A 23644-nucleotide genomic window follows, 5' to 3' on the forward strand; every position below is an offset into this window, starting at 1 on the left:
GCCCCGAACACATATTTTGACATGATGAACCACACACGTCACTACTCCGAATGCATATTTTGATATGACACATGTTGCATATAAGTTCATATGACGCCCTGAACACATATTTTGACATGATGAACCACACACGCACAACACTAGTCTGAATGCATATTTTAAATTTGTGCCCCCTTGGAAGAGAAGTCACTGGTCGCTACTGCTTTATGACAAATGTTTTTTATACTAAATTCTCCTTAGTGTCTATGACAGGGGTCTCGAATCTTTTTATGAGCAAGGGCTGGACTACTTTTTGATATAGTCTACTCAAAACTTTTTTGTTTTGCTTGTTGATTTTATTTTATTTTACTTGTTAATATGTTTTAGTATTGTTTAAAATGTTAACATACATAAACCAAGTCAAGCTAAAAATATGTAATAAAAAATATTACAATTGAGACTATTAATAGAATGTGCTTTGGCGGGCACCTCACAGACTATGTGCGGGCACCACGTTGGAGACCCCTTTTGGAAAAAACAGTTGAGATATTAAAAAGACCAGATTTTCCTCTATGGTTTAAGAGCATGACAAAAAGGAACATTAGTTAAAGCACATGTATGCTGCACTGTTTAAAATAATAATGCATGATTGCACTCGGCGAACCATCAAAACAAAAGGGCAACAACAACAAATTTGAAAGACATTCATCTTCGCTTGATGACAGTTTATCAATGGCAATATGAGCGGAAATAATTTCCTCCTCATCCGCAGTCTTTTCAAAGGTAACTTCATCACCGGTGTCTGAAAGACGCGGTGCCCCTTAGTAACAAATGATTACCACCAAATGATTCCCAGTGGTTCCGTCACTAATGCAGAACAAAAGGGAGAGAGGCAGAGCGCCTTCAAGATCTATTTTTCAGCTCTGCATCATTTCTTGCTTCACTGATCTATCACTAAACAACAGCTGCCGTGCCGCAGCCAGCACAGTGCTTGCTTGGGATGGTGATCAAGAAATGAACAGGGAGGGAAGAAAAAAGCAAGACATTTAGGAGGTGAGGTCACGTGTGATAGCCTGGAGCTCTCAAGAGTGCCACGGTGAGAGAGAAGAAAGATTGAGAACTCTTGGCAGGTCTGTGTCACTTGTGATGGATAACAAGCCACCTGTAATGGCTGACTAGGTAGCTGCATTAGACAGGCATTTTGCAATCATCCCAAATTATTTATCTCTCTCCTATGATTTTCGTCATTCACTGCCTGTCTCTTTTACTCAGAACTCTACACATAAATCAGGTGTTTGAGTGGCTCTGACTTAACCAGTAAATCCACGCTGCGCTATTGCAGCATCATTGTAAATTATTTCACCTTTTTTGTCCTTTTTGGACAATTGCATTTTTACTGAAAGACATATGTATGTATATGATAAAGCACCATTTTAATTATTAAAGGAGACATTTCACAAAACCTTTTTAAAATGTTAAATAAATCTTTGGTGTCCCCAGAGTACGTATGTAAAGTTCTAGCTCAAAATACCATATAGATAATTTATTATAACATGTTAAAATCGACACTTTGTAGGTGTGAGCTAAAATGTGCCGTTTTGGGTGTGTTGTCTTTAATGCAGTAATGTGTCTTTTCTTATTAACAAAAATCTGTTATTAAATAGGTTCATAAAAACATTGTTGAAAACTTACCTTACAATACAACAATAAGCATATAATAATAATTTTCTCAAAAATGCAAAAATTGCTGCATGGGGTCTATAAGCTATATATATTGATGCTCTTTGCTTATGGGATATATCTCAGCACAGAAAAAAATCAAGGCACTCGAATGTATTGACAATTATAATAAAGCCTTAAAGTTTTAAAATCAAACAGGCAACCACACCCGATGCGGAGTGGCTAGCAAGCCTTCATCACACTCTAAAAAAAAAAGGTTCCTTGAGGTTCTATATAGAAGCATGGGGTTCTTTACTTGGCCAATAGAACCTTTTACCAAAAAATGGGTTCCATATAGAGCCCTTGGAGGGCAAAGAACCCATTTTATTAAAATGGTTCTATAATTCACGTTTGTGACTGAAGTGTAAACTAAAGATTACACAATAATTACAGACCTACAGAACTCATTTACAAACCTTACACAACTCATTCACAAACCTTTTTGTGTCAATAGGCTGTGGTCAAATAAAGAGAGAGTCAACAAATAGGCTATTCATATTTATTGTATGATTTATTTCCTGTGAGCTTTTTTATGCAAGTTTGTACATTAGCATGAAACTTACAGTGCAGTTTGCGTTTTTGGTGAATAACCAGGTGTTTTCTTTATTTTGTACATTCTATATTGTCAATGTTTAATTTAACCTGAAGGGGCATTAAAAACAAATAATCGCAAAAGTGCCCTCTGGTGGCGTATATATGCGTTGCACCATAAGCGAAGATGAGCCTCAAGACGTGACAGGTTTTTTTTTCAAACTGGAGTTCGGACTCCGGACCGGCATTTCTGCTTGTTGGTACCCTGAGGTAAGTAAACTTTCTACATTTTTGAAACGATATTACACTCTAAAAAACGTGAGCCAGTTGGGTTATTTTGTTTGGTTGTTTTATCAGTGTTGGGTAGTTATATGTTGGGTAATTTTGAAGCAGAGCCAGCTTAATAGATACATAGCTGTTTTTCAATATTACTTTCTCTAGTCCACAAAATGTATTTTAAACATAAGTTCAGGCGAGAATATATATGTATAATGTTCAAATTTGCAGTCGGTTTGTAAAGTGAACGCCAATTTTAAAGTTTAATTACACAAAGTCGGAATGTTTCCGGCGTGACCACCGGGTGTCAGTGTTGTTCTTCCCCAGAGAGAACTCGTCCCTTCCCCCACACAGATGCGTCAGCTGAACTTCTGCTCTCACTCACTGCAACGATACCTGAAGCGGGAGTTTACTATTCACCTCACGATTCATGAATGGTTTTTCATCGACTTATCTTTGATTTATTTGAAGGAAAAGGTTTGTATCATTGTTTTTAATCATTTAAACTATTTCTGAATGCAAAAGTATGCAAAATGATGGTTCACATGACATAACTGTTATTAAACTAGTTTTATTAGCTTCCGTTGGCTGGCCTGTAATGCCCAGTAAATCTAAACGATGTTTATGCTTGCTTTTAAATGATTTAAATATTTCGTTTGATCAAACGTTTTATGAAATATGTCTAAAACATGGCTTGTTTTAATAATTTTAGAAACGTTAGAATGTAACGTATTCTAATGGTTTAGAAATTCAGTTTAAAACAGATAACGTTAATATGAGGAAGAAACGTGTACGTTTTAAATAAATAATCGTTTGTTGTAAAAGTTGAAATCAAACTGATGCTTTTAATATCATGTTTAGATCATGAAACTTTAGCCTTGAGTTCACAGACAGGGTCACATATTGTGAACTCTCATTTGGTCTGTGTAAGTTACAGACATTTTTATCTTTTTCAAATGTTTTTGATGATGCCCACTTAAATCACAGTTTTTGCTCTTTTCCACAGACCCTGATGGATAAAAGATGGATATTTTTTCCTGGAGAAGCTAAAACAATGTAACTTTGAGGTTCTGATACCAGCTTTTACAACGTTATTTACAGGTAACATGAAAATGCACTTGTTTTTTATTATTTAAAGTGATATGTTGATATTACAATGAGGCATATCAAAGCATTTCTTTATTAAGAATCCCTGCTTATTTTGCTATGAGTATGTCATTTTCAAAAGTGGTGTGTAAGGTTGCACGATTAAAGGAATAGTTCACCCAAAAATTATATTAAACTCATGATTTACTCACCCCCAAGCCATTCAAAATGCATATGTCCATCATTTTTTAGATGAACACATTTTGAGATATTTTAGAAAATGTCTTAGATCTTTCAGTTAATCAAATGTAACGTTACGGGGTCCACTCCTTCACGTCCAAAAAATGTGCATCCATCCTTCACAAAAGAAATCCAAACGGCTTCACGATGATAAACAAAGGTCTTCTGAGGGTAATCCGCGCCGTTTTGTTGTAGAAATATCTATATTTAAACTTTATAAACAAAAATAACTAGCTTCCGGTAATACTGCCATCCAAGACTCCTCTGTATTCAGGACAGCTCTCATCTTAAATGCGGACGCGACCAAGATGGCGCTATTAGCAGAAGCTAGTTATTTTTGTTATATTTCTACAACAACACTGCACGGATTACCCTCAGAAGGCCTTTGTTTATTATCGTGGAGCCATATGGATTTATTTTGTGAAGGAAGGATGCAAATATTTTTGGACTTGAAAGAGTGGACCCCATAACTTTACATTTGATTAACTGAAAGATCTAAGACATTTTCTAAACTAACTGAAAATGTGTTAGTCTGAAAAATGATGGGCATATGCATCTTGGACGGCTTGGAGGTGAGTAATTCATGGGTTTAATATCATTTTTGGCCCAACTATCTCTTTAATTGTATAAAATTGTCAAGCCTATCTAATCGGTAAAGCCGGTTCTGTGATTAGTAGTAAATTGCCATAATCTGAAAACAGGTGAAGCACCGTTAACTACACGCCGTAGTTCACTGACAAGCTAGCCCATATAGCATTCATTATCGCATAAATTTACATTAAAGTTTTATTGAAAATGAATGCATGATTTGTCATTTTCAGAGTTCACCAGACTTCTCTGTGGTATTTCCTGACCATGCCGAAAAGCTATTTGAAACTTGGGCATTGCATTTTCCAGACAGAATCCTGCAACTTCCCAGCCAAGAACCAGGAGCATCAACAAATCACCTCCAGGTACACTTGGGAATACAATAGTTGTTTGCTGTGTATTATGACAATAAAGTTACTAATTTAACCTAAACATTTATCTCTACAGAACCCCATGATGATATTCCAACTCCTGTCTACAAAAGTGGGAAGAAAATCTTAAGTCTATGTAAGTAATGGAAGTATTGCACACTTTGCTTTGCAAGCAACCTAAAACATTTAATATTTTGTTTGTGAACTAGCAAGAAGACATGTTTACAAGTACGAATAGAGTTAAAACTCGGACAAGAAAAATTGTCTTTCACTCGCACATCCAAAACATTAACTTTAGGGACAAACGTTAATGTCCAGCCTTGTATTCATTACATAATATATGCTAATAAAGTGTTGGCTATATTAAGTAATAAGGGCAAGTATGCAGGTTGTTGCAAAATCAAAAAAATTGGGCTTACTGCCAGGTAAAGTGATGTGGCAGAATCTGAAATTACTGTGAATCTGAGTTATTGTCATGAACAAAGAGTATATTGTAAGGTTATTGAAATAAAACAGAAATGTATACATTTCATTACAATTAAACTAGACACTACATTTGTGTGTATGAAATATGAATTGTTTGGTTTTGTATAATAATGCTGCATCATCATGCATTTAGAGTCTTTGCCTGCATTCTAACAAGTGTTTTGTCTGTTTTCAACAGGTTGGGACCAACATGGTTGCATTCTTCTGAGAGGCTGATGTGACAAAACCATTCCCATTTGTCCTTGGATTGGAAGATGGCGATCTCTGCCATCAAGCCTTCGTTGTTTTTGACAGACAGTCACTCCAGCAATACACCCTCCTTGGTGATGTTGACATGTTTTGAACTTTTTTTTTATGTTTTGGACATTAATTTTACTAAGCAGTGCACATCAGTGTGGGTGTTTTTGAAGACTGTTGTTTACAAACTCCCAAGAACGGAATCCCTTTCTATAAGAAGTCTGTGAAGTTATTTGTCATGCTAAGGTGATAACTCATGTTGATCATATATTGACTGTTTGTGCAACTTTGTGTTGATCTTATGTGTTACATTAACAATTTCTTATTACACGGTTCTCTAAAATGCTAGATTCTGATTGGCCAGTCGTGACATTCTACTACTGCTCAAAACTAAGGGGCTGGACACACCAAAACTTTTAAACGCGGCTGAAAACGCCTTGAGGACGCCAAATGCCAGCTGTTTTTCAGCTGAGTGCCAGCTTTCTTCAGCTGAGCGCTTTGGTAGCTGTGATACTTCAGCTGCGAGCCGGTTGGTTGCTGTGGTTAATGTCCCGCCCCTCCTCCACTGTGATTGGGCGGCCGTGTGAGAACTGACATTGACGAGCGGAGCTTTTCTCCCAAAGTTGAATCTCTTTCAACTCTCGACGCTCAGCGCCGAGCGCGGAAAAACCGCCGAGCGCCGGTTTTCAGCGCGGAAAAAAACCGCTAGCTGCTGGCTTATTTGAAAAACGCCGAGCTTCCATTGGAAACAATTGAAAACATGCGCCGGCCGCGGGCGTAAAAGTTTTGGTGTACACAACCCCTAAAAACTCCAATGCTACAAATAATTTTGACAGGTACAGTTTTATATTACACAAAAATTAAATATCAATGTCTATTAATTACATATCCGACATTAAATTTATAAATGATTAAATGTGTTCGTGACATTTGTCCTGAAGAAACTGTTGGGGCTTTTTTCTGTGATGACATGCTGCCAATACATTATCCCTTACTTGTACAACTTTTTACTTGATCTAATTGTAATGTTAACTGGGTGTCTGTCATTTTAGATTGTGAGATATAATACTAATATATTTTTTTTTATATATATTTTTTTATTTTTTTATTTATATATAATATATAAACGTATGTATGTTTATTAAAAAGTGAAAATGCTTAATGGAAATAATTAAATAACTAAATGGTTGAATGAAATGAGACATTTTAAATGTAAACTAAAGTTTTGCTGTCTAATACAGAATAAAGAGATGTGATTTTAAGTCATTTTTATAGATTTATATTTCTGTATAATACAATTAATAAATAGTAAACTTTTATAATTTTCTGGATCGGTTATAATTTCTTATCAATAATAAATTACTCATAATAATAAAGAACCTTTAATTTAATTCAAAGAACCATTTGGGGTTCGTTTTAATGAACCCATTAAAGTGGTTCTATGTTGAACCATTTGGGGGTTCCATATATGAAGCGGGTGATAGAACCATTTCTGGTCCGATATAGAACCATTTTTTTTAAGAGTGCAGGGTGTAATATATAATAATAATAAAATTGTGCTTTCCGGTATAAAGATACGTATGTAAAGTAACCTTCAACTTTATGCTTCAGAGATGGCAACAGATCTGCAAAAGTTACTGATTATTTTAAGCAGTTTATTAAAAGTTTTTTTTTTTTCATAAAAAGTGAATAACATATTGTGACTGTTATGTGATGTTGTGCTTGTTTTTGTTGGCTTTGCTTTAGTTTTTTGGTTTGGGCCTCTACCCCAAAATCTGTGCACAGCCCTGCCTTGAACGCATTGGTGCTTTAGATCGTATCAGTGGCGCCAGGTGACTGCTCTTTCAATGGGCGCAAATTCAAAATATGTGTTCGGAGTGTTAGCGTGTTGCTCGTGTTTTTAAAATATGTGTTTGTTGTGTCATGTGATCCATGTGCATCACGTGTTTTGTCAATATAAGTGCATGCTGCACACGGATCAAAACCGTTTATGATAAAAGAGCTCACCTTCACAAAATACACATAAATCACTCCCTTAACAGTAAACTCTGATTACACATGCGAGTATCTGGCAAACGCAAGCGTCTCTCTCTTATTATAAACCCTTTAGATGCGTCTGCAGCATGCACTTATTTTGACAAGACACGTGATGCACAGGTTCACTTGAAGCGCCAAACACATATTTTGAAATTACGAACCACATATATGACAAGCTACATCATGCACCCTCATATAAAGAAGTGGCTAGCCACCACTGGATCATATGTCTGCCATTACATAAATTATAATTGTTCTTTTAAGTTGAAAAACCTTAAAGTTTACAATGTGTTATAGATGTATGAACGTATGATCTTACTTCAATGTAAAAAAAATTATATTAATACAACTTAATATTGCTCTATTTTCTTACTGAAATATATATATAAAATTATAAAAACAATAAGATTGTTTTTGAAATCAGCGTGAAAGTTGTGAAAGTTAATTCAATAAATTATTGGAATTGTGGATAAATGAAAAATTGCACATTTCTGGCATGATAACATGTGTTGGATGCTGATGTGTCTAATATGCTTGTTCAGCAGGCAACCTTTGAAATGCAGCCCTCTTGTTTTAATCTGCTTCCCTTCGTGACAAGTATGCAGGCTTACAACTTTGACAAGCCCCTTTTATTGATCTGGGTATCAATACTTTGTGTGAGTGACCTTGATATGTTTACCATCTTTAATTCTGCAGGGTCTGTGTTCACTTTATCAAAGGAAATCAAATTTGCACATACAGCACAGCATAACAAATGTGAATGTGCATTCGAACATACACTCTAATTGTGCTGGGTTGTTTTTAACCCAATCCTGTGTTAATATTGGACAGAACACATGATGGGTTTTAAATAACTCATCATAACCCAGCATTGGATTAAAAGAATCCAGGTTTATTTAATAACCAAAATGTGTTCTCTCCAAAAATTATCCAGCACTGGGTTAAAAATAACTCACCAGAATTTAAAGTGTACCTGGAAAGCAAAATCCCAAACATGTTCCAATGTATTTGGGGTACACTTTTCCATTACATGAGTTTCATGCCTTAGAATTGAACCCACAACCTTAACAGGTGCAATGCTTTACCAATTGTGCTACATAAGCTCTAATGCATAAATCCTTTATAACCACTCATTTTTGGCCAGCCTGATCTCATGAGAATCCGCACATATATTAAGACTTGGCTAATTTGTATTAATTAGTACAAATTAATTGTGCAAAAACTTATGATTATCATTAAAAATAATAATAACAAAACCTCACCCCTTACCCCAACATCACAGGGGTCAAGACAAATCATACAAAAATGTGCAAATTTGATTGTACGAATTAATACGAATTAGCCACATCGTACGAGTTGCCATGAGATACTGTTGCTACCTGTATAGCCTTTGTCCTCCAGTCTGTAGTTGCTTATAGAGAATGGTGGTCATGATTAGACATCATTAGCATGGCCCCAGAATATCACACAGGTTTTAGCAGAAAGCAAAGGGGGTGAGTTTTTACACCTTTCATCTGTACAGGTCATTATTAATATATTTTTTCTTTTCTGTTCTTGTTTCGGTTTGTAAATGTACAGTGAAGGTGAAACATTCGACAGATACTTTGGCCACTACTAAAATTTCTAAAACTTTTTAAATGAAAATGTCATACTTTTCCCCAGAAAAGAATGAAAGATATCGACAAAAAGGTCCATGTGCCATAAATAATAATATTATAGTGACGAATATTTATTCAACTATTTGTTCTCCTCCAAGTCATTCAATGCATGTTCACGAGTAGATACATTTTTTTTACACTTTTTATTTAAGCCATTATGCAAAAATTGTAAACAATACTTTAACAGAAATGCACAAATTACCAGCGTATTCTGTGTCTGTACGCTGGCACCTACGTCTTCAGGTTACATCAGCAGCTTGTGCCGTAGTCTGGTCGTGAACACGCAGTGAACAACCAAGGAGGAGAACAGATTGTCGAATAAAATTTTTCGTTTTGTTTTCTTTGCAAACAAAAGTATTCTCATTGCTTCATATTATTATGGAACTACTGATGTAACCTTTGAACCATGAACCTTTTTGATGATGTTTTTTATTATTTTGTAGGAAAAAGACAATCCGGGCACTTACATGGGTAAGTGATCTATGATAAAATTATCATTTTGGGGTGAACTATTCCTTTAACTCATTTGCGCGCCAGCATATTTTGTGATTTTCACAAAAGTTTCACAAAATGCCTTCAAGGAAAAATTTCTTCATTCTTTCAAACAAACAATAAACAAACAAACAAACAAAAAGGGGAAAAAAATTCCATCCTATATATATTTTTTATCTGTTTATAAACTCTTAAATATGGGTATTTTTCTTCAAAAATACAAAATTTTAAGCAAAAAGCTGAAATAATTGAATTTTTGGTCAAGGAATTTTGTAAGGGATCAGATTCAGAAAGGTTATCAAAACATACACTGAGTGTAAAATTACTAAATTCTTTTTTTGCTTCAGTTTTTATAAATTGGGTAAGAGCGGCATTTAGTGGATATTCACAGTATTACAGATTACTATAAAACTCATGTTTTTTTTTTCCAGGCAAATGTTTTCTCTTAATTGACAATAAAATCATTGCATTAACCAATCAGATTTTGAGCTGGTGTCAATCTAGCAGGCTTACAATGACGACAGAATTTTTGCATCATTTGATTGGATTACCCCCCCTGCGGTTTCAAAAATACCAAAAAAAATTCTATGAGCATCTCCAGTTTAACGCAGTCACGGAACAATGTTCAATCTGTTCCAGCTAAAAACAGAACTGACTGTAATGTATGCCATGACTGATTTTGAAGGCAAAAATCCAGTTGAAATCCTTGATTTCCTTCCGCATAAAAATCTGTGTGAGAGCATGTGACAGCTGTACTCGTTGACATGTTTGGCGGTGACTATTCCTGTGTCCACTTTTAGTCGAACAGACATTCTCAGCTCTACAACAATTAAAATGTATCCCAGAAATACTACTGGATAGTCTCGACTTTCAGTATAAGCCTCTATAGCGATAGAAATGACTTACTGTTATACCATGGTCTGTTTAAATACTCGATTCTGATTGGCTGGAAGGTGTGCATTAAAACCGTTTAATGCACAGGTAGTTCCAGTCAGTTTGATTACCGTTAGAAATTAATCCGCTACTCACATTAATTACAGCTTTAACTTGGCAATTAACCAAGGTATAAGCGGGATAATCCACGGCTAGCCATGCATTAAGTAAGGGATAATGTAGAGGCAGCCGGTAGTTATTGGGAAATAAGCCCCGACAGTGTGATCAGGTTGTATCACACTGAAGGGGCTTATTTCCCAATAACTACCGGCTGCCTCTACATTATCCCGCTTATTACACGGCTACTTGCCACATAAGAAAAAAAAAACTGGACATGAATATGAATTTGAAACATTTTATTGGCATATTTGTTTTAAATAAACATTTTTATCCTTCCGCGAAACTTTGCACAGATGCATAAAATGATCGTAATACCTTATTAAGATCCTCTGCTTCATACTTGTCTGTCTCCATTTTTTTCTCTTTAACCAGTCTTTGAGAAGTTTTAATGGCCATTCTGTTTTTTTTATTTGTTGGCTTCGTAGCTGTCATGCTCTATTTTGTCAAGTTCAGTCTCAGTAAGCTGTCTGTGTCTTGTCGTGGTTGTCGAGTGTTTGTCACAAGATGGCGCCAAACAGACAGTAATCTTTATTGATCTTTATTGGCGCGGAGCGATTTTACTCGTGCAAGTAGTCCGGCTATGCGTTATTATTTTGGAGAGGTTATTATTTGAAAAGAACGAACCTGCAAATGTCTCAACTGACCAATCAGAATCAAGCATTCCAGAGAGCCGTGTAATAAAGGGTTTTAATGCACTTCGCAGAGGCAACCACCCTCCGCTACGCGTCGGGTGGTTCTTCGCCTCTACGTCGTGCATTAAAACCCTTTAATGCATGGCTAGCCGTGGATTAACCCTTACTTATACAACAGAGTGATCAAACTCTTCTTAAGGAAAGAAAGGATTTTGTTTACAAATAACCCACAGGCTAATTTGGTGAGTTTAATGCATTTTATTTAGGAAGCAAATAATATTTGTAAATGTACATTTTGTGTATTTTTAATAGTAAACCTTTGAAAAACTCTTTACTTTATCTTTGAATAATAGACTGTCAACAAAGTAATTTGCTGTACTTTTACTCCTTCAAAACACTTGTTAAGCTTTTTCAAGAAGCATTTATGTAATAAAAAAATTGGCAAATTTGCAAAAAATAAATAAATAAAGTTTGACTTTTTTCAAATTCCTTTCAAATGGGTTTCTGTTTAATATTTGCTGCAACTTATTTTGTTGTGTCTTTTTTTAATAAAGTAAAATCTTACTGTTATTCCTTGAGGTGTAAATACAGTCATTTCTACATTTATTTTGTAATTAAACTGTTGATGAGTAAACTGTACAAAACATACTGTTAGATTTTGGTAGGTTTAAATAATTTAATGTTTTGATGAGCCCAATATATTGGTCCACTCAAAGACAATATGTATTTGGCTTAAATATGGCTTATATTAATCATTTTATATTGCATAACAAAAAGTCTCTAGTATTGGAGAAACTACACTCTAAAAAATGCTGGGTTGTTTCTAACCCAAGCTGGGTAATATTGGACAGAACTAGGGTGGCCATTCGTGCCAGCTCCGAATGCGGTCAAGCAACGCGACTTCTGGAGAACGAACCCGAAATCCTGTTCGGTACGTGTCCGGTGGAACTGGCACGAATGGCCACCCTAGACAGAACATACTGCTGGATTAAAAAATACCCAATGCTGGGTTGTTTGAACCCAATGCTGCTTTGTTTTAAATAGACTGCTGGTTTATTACAGCTCATGGTTGAATAACAACAGCCCATCATTTTTAAAGTGTAATATAACTAGACAGGTTCTGTAAGAGCACTTTAGCATTATTCTGTGATATTAATGTGCTCAAGGTTATTTTCAGCAGGGCTGTTTTGTTATTTTATTTGTGAAGCATTCAAAACATTTAGTCTCATGTTATTTGCTCTCCATGGGCTTACAGTCCAATGCAACAGAAACACAAACAACTCTAGAGTGTTTACCCTAGAGTAAGTATAATACAACCATACGATTGTATAAAAAGCTGTAGTTAAAACATCCACTAATGGTGCCATGATGTTGTTCAGATATGCATTATATCAGTGTGTTTGCCAGTCACAGACAGAAGGAGAGGTTTGTCTTCATTCTAGAGCAACTGGCAATAGCAGCGTGTCACCATCTTGCACTTGGCTTGCTTAGCTGCACCACATAATGCTTTAGAAACCACCTTAATTAGAGTCGACTGTGCATTCTAATGCAGTTTTGCTTGGCAGTATTTAGGAACATTTCCCCATAGACTAATCCCTTGTGATCCAGACTGTTGGATCTATCCTTGAAAGTGAGAGAAAGGTATTACTGCAAGCCTCATTGACCAAAATCCTCCAGCTTTTCTCAGCCAGAAAGCCTAGTAAGACGAAAGACAGAAAAGTGGGAATTGACGTTAAATATCAAATGCGATTGCTCCGAAAGAACAAAAACATTTCACAAAAAAGGTTTAATATATTTTATTACTTATTTATGAGAGGAAAAAAACTCAAATTTTCGCGAAAGCAATCGCCTGAGTATCATAAATTATTCCTTAACTGCAAAAGACAGTGACACCCATCATGACTCATCTACAGCAACATACCGCAACAATCTAAGGATTACAGATTCACTGTTTCTCCACATTATTTATTTAGCAGTGGGGCAATAATGAAGGCATCCGCCTCGAGGGATATTGTCTTCACAAGTCATTTTTGCATGTCTTTTGCAATATCTTATGGGAAACAGTTATAATGCTGTTGTTGTGGGAGTACCTTCGTACTGGTCCAGTACGTTTTGACACTTACCTTAGTCTGTTTGACCTTAAAGGCGGAGTCCATGATGTTTGAAAGCCAATGTTGATATTTGAAATCACCTAAACAAACACGCCCCTACCCCAATAGAATCTGGACCTTCTGTTGATAGACCCGCCCCACACATACGCAACCCGGCATTTGATTTGATTTGATTGGCTATAAGTGTGTTTTGGTAGTCGGCCCGTCTCCTTTTCCAAACCGTTTTTCAAACATCGTGGACTCCGCCTTTAAATACTGATGAAATATTTTTCACACTCCTGCATCCTAGCTTGATATGCTGCTCAAGGCAAGTGTGCTCAGCAGTTATCTGCCATGTGTGTGTGAGAGAGAGAGAAAGAGAGAGAGGTAGAGATGGAGCTGCCGATCTCAAGCGGCAAATTAGAGCTCCCTCCGATCGATAGCTGGAGGAGCTTTGCACAGATTTCATTAGCTAGCAGACGCGCACAGTTAAAGCAATGCTAAGGGGTATTGATGCTGGCAATTGATTGTTCAGTCTTATTTAAAAAAAAGCATACATTGAGATGTGATGCTGGATCTGTACCTTTATCATCAGCTGTTGATTCAGCGTATCAGAGCATTTTTAGAGGTCACACATTGAAAGATTTAATCATCCCAGACATTGATATAAAGGCGGAGTCGTAGTGGTGCTGCGTAGGTGTTGCATTTACAAAACCGGAGTTTAACCTCTCTTTACTTTTCGCTTTTAGATTGAAAAATTGTCATGTCTTATCGGTTCTCCTGTAAGCACTTATTTATTCAACAGGGTAATTCCTCAGATGGTGATCTGTCTGAGAATGTTTCACTTTGTTAGGGCCAAAAGCCCTCAAGTAAAAATCACTTTGAGGTGCTCTGTTAACTTAAACAAGAGAACCCAATTTACCCCTGTCAGTCTTCTATTCACTGTGAGCTATCGATCTCGCTGCTCCCCGAGCCCTCAATCAAGCCCAAATGAATGAATGGAAAAGTTTGCATTTGTGTAAAGAAGCCCAAACAGCAAAACACGATTTTTAATGCGCTTTTATGTTAATCATCATAGCGAGTGCCAAAATCGAACACATCTAAAATCTATCAAAATGAAACTTTTTATGGCGAGAGAAATACAGAACTCAATTGATCATACGTTAGTGTGATTCACTTCTGCGCTTTCAGTGATCAATCTGCAGTGGACCAAAAAGATCAGAGAAATTATATGCACGTATGTAAATTATTCATTATTGTTATGATTTATAACTTGGATGTGTAATGTTGGTCTTGCGACTTTAATATTTCATAACTTCTTTGATTATCGGAGTCATCTGATAAATGTGTTATTATGGTGGCGTTAAATGATTAATAGATAGTGAATATATGTACCTCTCTTTCTCTCTCTCTTTCTCTCTTTTTCTCTCTGTCTCTTTTTCATTACAGTGTGTCACATTTCATCAGGGTCCTACTTAATCTTATTCCATATGCATTTTAATAGTTACAATGCTACCTGTATCGTGAAAGGGGCTGATGGGATGTAAATGTCTTCGGCTGTTCTGGCTGACTGCTCTGAGCACGGTAATGTATGACAGGTTACCGACTCTAAACAAAAGAGCTACCTTATGATTAATTAATTCAAGTTGATTTTTTCTGTGTTTTTTCTTCACTTAAATGGGCATCAGTGCGTCAGACCACGCGGATACGACTGAAAATGAAGGACAAAATAGAAAGCTTTGTTCTATTTAGATGTAGGATGTGTGTTGGAAAGATAACAGGTTTTATGTATTAAAATCTGTAAATCTGTCCAATATGTATTGTGTATCTCCAAGGAGGATCAAAAATGAGCCTCTCATCCCATACGTATGCACCCACAATGTATCTCATTCATAATAAACTGATTATAGATAAACACCTGCAGTCTAGCGTGAAACAAACTCACTTTTACCTCAGAGATCTCATAAGCTCAGCCGAACAAAACCACTTCCTCCATCAGGCGTATTGAACATGAGAAAGGAAGCTGATGCTAATCAGAAATCTTTATGCAGGTCGTCGTGGCAGGATCTTTTCCATTTCCAAAAGAGTCGGCTGCGTGGTAGAATGATAGATGACTGCGCTGGCAGACGGAGGTTGGATGAACGGGTGCATTCGGTCCCAGGGGAAACCCCATCGGGGGAGACTTTTCTCTGTGGGACGTCAATCTATTTCTCTTGTGTCTCCTGCAGAGAGCAAGTCCATTACAACTCTATTACACCAAAACGCAGATCATTTTTATGCTGTCCTTATTACCTTACTAAGACAGGAATCACATGCCCAGTCTTTTCCATCTGTCTCTCCTTCTCTTAAAAGTGAGAAATATTAATCCTCACCCTCTCTGGAGATCAAAGACTAACCTTTAGCCACACGAACAGGGATTTATGGGACACTTTGAAGGATCAGCAACATTTTCTGGTGCAAGCCAAGACATATTTGCTGCTGTGAGTGTCATGGAGTGTGTGTGTGTGTGTGTGTGTGTGTGTGTGTGTGTGTGTGTGTGTGTGTGTGTGTGTGTGTGTGCTGTCAGTTTTTTAACATTATTATTTGGTAACGGCATGTGGACGATGATGATAAAGATCCCAAAGCTGAATATCAATTAGTGTAGTACAGTGTTTCTCAAACTTTTTCAGCCCAAGGACCACTTTATCTTCAAATTTTTTTCTGAGGACCACCTAACAGAATCCCACTCTAACACGCCTCCAAAAAACAACAAAATAGGAAGGATAAGCTAAATTTAAGTTTAATATGCAACTGTTTCAAGTCAAAACTAATTTTTTTAAACACAAATGCAATGCTATGTTCAGAAATTATTATATGAATTTTATTTCATTTGAAAAAGTAAATGTGAAATGAGTTACAGCTTAATGTGATCAACAAACTGCACATATGAAAAAAAATGCAATTAAACATACTATAACAGCCTAGGTCCCACTTAATGTCATTCCAAATAGCCATTAGTTTAAAACTGAGGTGGTGGGTATATGAAGTCTATGGTTGTAACCAGGGCCGGGTCTACGGGGGGCTGGGGGGGGGCATTGCCCCCCCCAGATTTTCCTTCTGCTCCCCCAAAAATGTCCAGCCAACCTTAAAATAACGGAGTCTCTTTAATCAAAAAAAATGTCTTCTTTAGGCAAGCGCTAGCATTTACAGCTCCCGCGCACTATCGTCTGATTAGCTTATCAAGCTTTTGAGGCCTCTTCAGCAGTATTTAAGACACATGAAAAGTACTACTGTTCTCGATGACGGTAACAAAAAAACCCCCGCATCTTTAAAATATATTACAGAAACAATGCAATTTAGTATTACATAAACGTAATAACCCAACACATATTAAATTAAACTTTTTTTATAGTAAAACATGCCCAAAATAGCCCCTTATCCTTTCTTAGACTCACCTCATTATTTATTCATTCAAATACAACAGCCAATGGCAAGTCTCCAGCCAACCCTATATCACGAAAATGCGTGACTATTTCACGCATTGACCAGCGTGACAATGTCATGCTTTGCCGCGTTTGAGCGTGAGCATGTCACGCTTTCTGTTTGTGTCACTGTCACGTATTGGTTACTCAACTTTTTTGTCCTATTTTCAAACCATTGTCGCTTCGGTTTAGGGTTAGATTTGGTGCTTGTGTTATATGTCACTTTAAGTATTTGTCACTTTAAGTATTGGTTTATATATAAAAAAGATACAATACTTATTCTTTTATATTTTCTAAACTTTAACCAATTGTCACCTGACGTTGGGGTTAGAGTTTGTTTAGGTAAGGGTGTCATTTTATGTAAATCTAACCCTAAACCGAAGCGACAATGGTAAGAAATTAGGACAAAAAAGTTGAGTAACCAATACGTGACAGTGACACAAACAGAAAGCGTGACATGCTCACGCTCAAACGCGGCAAAGCGTGACATTGTCACGCTGGTCCATGCGTGAAATAGTCACGCAATTTCATGATACTGGGTTGCTCCAGCAGCATTTAATGTGTTTGTTTTAGACGTAGGTCTGTTTATTAAAATTAGAACATGCAGTTTGGTTGTGGCATACTATATAGTAGATATAATTGATATAAGATGGTTATACAGTAAATATACAGTATTGTAACAGCTAAGCATCGCGTGCAGTTTTAAAATCAAATTTTAGCGGTTTGTCATCGTCATTCATCAGCTCATTCAGCTCGCGTTTGAGAAAAACTTCACACGCAAAAATCTACAGACTTTTAAGTTCAAGAGGAGCTTTCACTCCTTAAGGTCATCGTAAAACGTTGTATTTTCTAATGTTGCGTTGTATTATAATATATCTAATTTGCTGTGTTATGAACAAAGCAGTGTGATTTATCTTTGGTCTCGTCGCAAATCACACTTACAGTATTTAAGGGCTTGTGCTTTTGTCTGGTGCTGTTACAGAATAACCTTTGACGAAATTGTCATGCATGTCAAATTGCTTACATGATGTTTCAAAATATATTATTTAAATCGTTGTGCTTTGTTGTGATATTAGGCTGCCCACCCAAAAATCCTGACTGCCCCCCCAGTCCAGCAAGCCTAGTACCGGGCCTGGTTGTAACTATGGTAACAATAAAATGCTGAAAAAAATGTTCCCCTTAATGTCTAAAATCACTGAAATTACAGAAATTTTATACATGAAACAAAAACTAGTACATTACAGAACTAATATATCTGTTGATTTTAGCTGCTTTTGGTTGACGCTTGATCCTTCTTTTGAATCATCTTTGGTTTAGCCACCGATCAATTTTTACGTTATTAAAACAGAATGGCAAGAACTGATATCACAGTTTCACAAGTGCATTAAAATCTACTTAAATAAGTGGTGATTGTATAAACACTTGCCACTTTAGGTCATCTTTTGGCGGACCACTGGAGGGGTTTGGGACCACACTTTGAGAATTACTGGTGTAGTATGAATCGGTGACTTATTTTTGCTGGGAAAGTTTGTTCCCACACTACACTAATATAAACCCTACTGTATAGATAAATGTGTACCTGCGCCCTTTTTCGTTTCCCCTTTCTTCATAATCCCTCTGTTCTATCTTTTGAATGCACCCATAATGACAACAAAGCACCTTTATCTCTCCTTAACATTTGAGCAGTTTATTTATTATTATTTTTTTTGCATGCTGTCATAGGTGATGATGTCTACCCTTGTGTTTTACATGTAAGAGATGATGATAGACAGCGAAACCTGTAGGTTGCCTCCAATCTTACAGTACATGTACTCACTTTATACATATTTGGTAATTTTATTGTACTTACAAATGTGTGGTAGTTACTTTTGAGTATGTACATAGAAATTAAAACGAATCATTACTGTACCTACCAGTGCTGAATACTCTAGTTCGTATATAACTCTAAATAAGTACTGGGTAATAACAGATATACATGTATAATGTATGTATAATGCAACTACTGTAACAAGAAACACTACCGTACTTACAAATGAATGCATAATATAAGTTTTTAGTACTTACAGTCAAGTGTGGGTTAATGGCATTCATAAGATAATGCAAATAGTTTTTCCAAAGGTTGTTCTATTAAAGGTGATATATTTACAAATGTACTGTGAGGGATTTGCAGGACAGATGAACCCAAATGCAGACGATGTCGGGGGAAAACAGAAAACACTTTTATTTCTACACTTAACAAAACAAAGACCCACGAGGGGGTTCACGACATGAAACATGAAACACTAAACCTTTACAAGATAACAAGACTTGACTGGAACATGTAACATGAGACCTTGACTCTACACAACACAATGATCCTGCACAGAACTAAAGATACACTGACATTAAATAGAATAAACCAAACAGGATAACGAGCGGGGAACAGGTGATGGGAATAAATACTAATTAACAATAAGCAGGCGAACAAGGGGGGCGGGGTCACAGGACAAGACACCGGAGGCACATGCCAAACACAAAAACAAGGCATGAACCTCCACACAAGGCCAGGGACTGCCAGAACTCTGCCACCATGACAAAAGACAAATATAACAAGACCTCAAGGCAGAGTCCTGACATGTACATTTTACAGATATTTTTTGATTACCAAATAAAATGCATTAAATTCACCAAATCAGCCTATGGATTATTTGTAAACAAAATCCATCCTCCTTTCTTTCCTCAAAAAGAGTTTGATCACTCTGTTGTACAACAATAAGTCCTTTTCTATCACTATAGAGGCTATATAGTCGAGACTGTCCAGTAGTATTTCTGACATACGTTTTAATTTGTTGTAGTGCTGAGAATGTCGGTTCAACCGAAGCAGTGAATGCAGGAATAGTCACCGCCAAACATGTCAATGCATACAGCTGGCTGATACTCTCACCCACATTTTTATGCTGAATGAAATCAAGGATTTCAACTGGATTTTTTCCTTCAAAATCAGTCATGGCATACATTACAGTCAGATCTGTTTTTAACTGGAACAGAACGAATAGTGTTTGGTGACTCTGTGACTGCGTTAAGCTGGAGAACGCACACAGGATTTTTTTCCGTTATGTTTGAAACTGCTTGGGATCAATCCAATCAAATAACGCGAAAATGCTGATGTCATTGTAAGCCTTCTGGATGGCGCTGGTGACACCAACTTGAAATCTGGTTGGTAAATATCTTAAGCTGAAGGCGCCAGCACTGTTCATCTGAAGGCCTAAGCAGATTTTTTTGACCGTGGCAACACATGATGTTAGCCGCTGGCTGAAATATGATTGGATAAATGCATTATCATAAATATACACTACTGGAAGCAGCGCAACCAAGAGAAAAAGCTATTGAAATGAAGATCATAGACTGTAATGGGATTCACTTAATACACATTTATAGAATAATATATAAAAATATAAATAAGTGATTCAAATAGTGTTTAGACCAGCAGAGAAGGCTGTTACAAGGAACAAAGTCTATTAATCACTATGACCAAATTTCAATGAAAAATACAGTGCTACTGGAAAAATACATGAAAAATGCAGAAAATACAGGTACTAACCTAAATAAAAAATTAGTTTAATGATTTAAAATTTTTTTCTTATAATGTACTTACCCTCAGCATCCCAGTTTACTTTGTTTCTTCAGTTAAATACAAACAATAATTTAATATTAAATTCCTGTCATTGTATTTCATGTGGGAGCCAACTTGGCAAAGCTTCCAAAAGTGCATGCATCCATCATTAAAGTAATTCAAAATACTCCACTGTGTTAATACATGTCTTCTGAAGCGAAACAATGTGTTTTTGAGAAAAAATCAATATGAAAGCATACAGATCAGCGTGGTAAGTTTAGATATGGCACGATAAGTAAAGATATCATTAAATCCCATTGGTTCTTGCAGGTCGTGACTGATTGTAATGCATCATGTGATACACAATAAACAGTGAAATGTTTACTGATTTGTATGTTTCCATGAATATTCAACATATTGATAACTAAATAAGGAATAGTTCAATCAAAATTGAAAATTAGCCCATAATGCCAGCCTGGGTATATTTGCTTTCGTTCTTAAAAGACACAGTCAGAGTTACATTAATTAGTATTTTTGGGATTGGTATGTCTCGTTTAATTGTAAACAACGCTGTAAGATTTTGAACTCTAAAATGGCAGCATGCAGGCTCAATGCTGGTAAATAAGGCGATCATTAGTTCTCGTTACTGCATGTCATTACTGTATTTTGTCAGGATGCATATGCCAACTACACTCTAGAAAGGATTTTTAACACATTATGAAAAGGAAACTGTGAAAATGTGTCATTTTGTGTTAAAATATGTTAAAAAAATGTGTTGTTTCAATAATAACATAAAGATGGGTGGATTCTGGGACAACACATTTAGTGTGTTCTCCCAGAATCAACACTAATGTGTTGTTTTTAACACATTGGTTCTAAGAGTGCAGTCACAAAACATGCAAACACAAATGATCTTTCAAGAGAGAAAGGCATATATACCCAGCATGGCATGAGGGTGAGTAAATTAAACTAAATTTAATTAAAATTTCTAGGTAAACTATTCCTTTAAAATATTAACTTCAGAAGACACATTAACCGAGTCAAATGGATTTGAAATAAAATAAAATAACATAATAAGAAGATAGCACAATTACATTTTAAAATGAAATTATTTGTTTGTGTTCAAACCAAGTCGTATGCGTCTGGGATGGCATGAGGGTAACTATTTTCTTATTTGGGTGAACTATTCCTTTAATCCCTGAATGCAGTGGTCCGAAAGAAGGCATCGGGATGGCCATTTGCTTACTGGCCATGGTAAATTCTAATATCTTTGTCATTATAAACAAACATAACAGAGTATGAGTCATTAAATGTTCATTAATTACATTCTTTTTTTTATAGTGCTTGAATTAAAACCATGAGACAGAGCAAAATGTGATTAACTCTGGTATCAATGCATTAAAGCAGTGGAGCTGAAATGCAGTAACATTCATTTAGTGACTGTTTGATTGCCAAGCTGTTTGATTATGGGAATAAACTTCTATAAGCCGCCGACGGAAATGCTATTCTGACTGTAATGAGATGCAATGACAGTGTTGATTAACACAAAGAGTCCTCTCACACATAAAGCTCAGAAGTCGGATCATGTTCAGCCGCTGTATAATGCTTAATATGTGCGTGGAGTGTGACCACAATCAAATATTTCCCTTGTAATTGTTTTAAGCCAAGGATATCAAGACAGATACGAATGGGATGCGAGTTTAATTAAAAGCACAATGGAAAACCAAGTCCCTTGTTGGCTGCCTCCCACTGCCATTGGGCTGTCCTTGCCCATTATGAGATTTGACTAGTCGGCTCCAGATGTTGCATGTGTATGTGCGCTTGTATTGACAGCGTTGGTGTGAGAATAGATGGACGTTTGAAAGGGAATATGTCTCCTCTGCAATGTTAATCTCGTCCTCTCTAGCGTCCGACATGTCACCCTAATAAAGCCCCCACAGACAGATACTTAAAAAGAGTTAAAGGGTAAATTAACCTTCAGGACTTTGCAAGTCCCTTTTAATAAACTTTATGCATCCGTGTCCCAGACACACCCTTGCAAAGGACAACCCCCCGTTCAACAGGGAGTCAGAACGCAACGTCCCATACTCGTCGCAACCTTGTGGTGCAGTGACGCAATGAAAGCAAATGAGATGTATAGCGAATTTCATCTGTTCACCGTGTGAAATGATTCTCATAAATCAATTGATATTTCACCCTCCTCTTAATTGATTTGTTTGTTTACAGCATCTTATTATGTGTTAATGACACGCGGATCTTCATTAGTGCCTTATTGATTTAAAATGCCCTATTGATTGTATTGATTTTTAATATGAACTCATCACTGACAGACAAGCAATTCATCATTCCAGCATGGTTGACCTAAAAATAATAAATTTCATCCAAGGGAACAAGTGCCTCGCGGGAACTGGATATTGAATGAAACATACCATACTCAGAATTTAGGAACTGCATGTTCACGATAAACTAGTGACATAACTAGAATTCAGAGCTTGCTGCCTTCATATCACTTTCTCCCAGCCTTTCTTGTTTGACATGAGCTAATTCTGGCTTAACTTGAATGAACGACTGTCTTTTTATCTCTGCCCCTTAGTCAGCTGCTATTTAACACTGACGATTCCGTTACATGCTTTTTAGCAGGCTAAAACTGAGCAATGTTGCTTCATTCCCATTGACTTTAGGGATGGAAAGGCAGACCAGGCCTCTTAATACACTTAGTATTTAAATAATCCTTGCCTTTCTCAATCCTTTTGATGCCTTTGTTCACTTTGAGAAAGTTATCATTATGCAGGCCACACTGTTTGTGGAGAGTGAAATGTAGAATCACTCAGCCTACCTTTTCTTCCGCATCCTTTCCCAGCAAAGAACATCTACATATCCCTTTCTTCCTCTTATCTCTGACTGCAGTCGTTGAAGCGAATTCCCTGCGCCACCATGCACCCAAAGCACTGCAAACTCAAAAAGAATCAGGCACGCTTATCTGTAGCCGCTACAGAGGGAACTATAACAACAGCCGGTTATCCCTAGAGAAGGACTTAATAATTCAGTGGCACAGGCATGTAGGTTAAGCCATTTCACATAACCACCACTGGCTTATGCTGGTTACCTTGGCATTT

General features: G+C 36.5%; 1 long non-coding RNA gene across 1 annotated transcript; it reads left to right on the forward strand.

The window, feature by feature from the left end:
• Window positions 1–1991: 1991 nt before the first annotated feature.
• On the forward strand, window positions 1992–6190 carry LOC135778769 (uncharacterized). The gene is made up of 5 exons (XR_010544626.2): window positions 1992–2982; window positions 3512–3606; window positions 4653–4784; window positions 4867–4926; window positions 5455–6190. It is a non-coding gene; the product is annotated as an uncharacterized lncRNA (long non-coding RNA).
• Window positions 6191–23644: the final 17454 nt, after the last annotated feature.

This window comes from Paramisgurnus dabryanus, chromosome 2, assembly GCF_030506205.2.
Source record: "Paramisgurnus dabryanus chromosome 2, PD_genome_1.1, whole genome shotgun sequence".
Lineage (NCBI taxonomy): Eukaryota > Metazoa > Chordata > Actinopteri > Cypriniformes > Cobitidae > Paramisgurnus > Paramisgurnus dabryanus.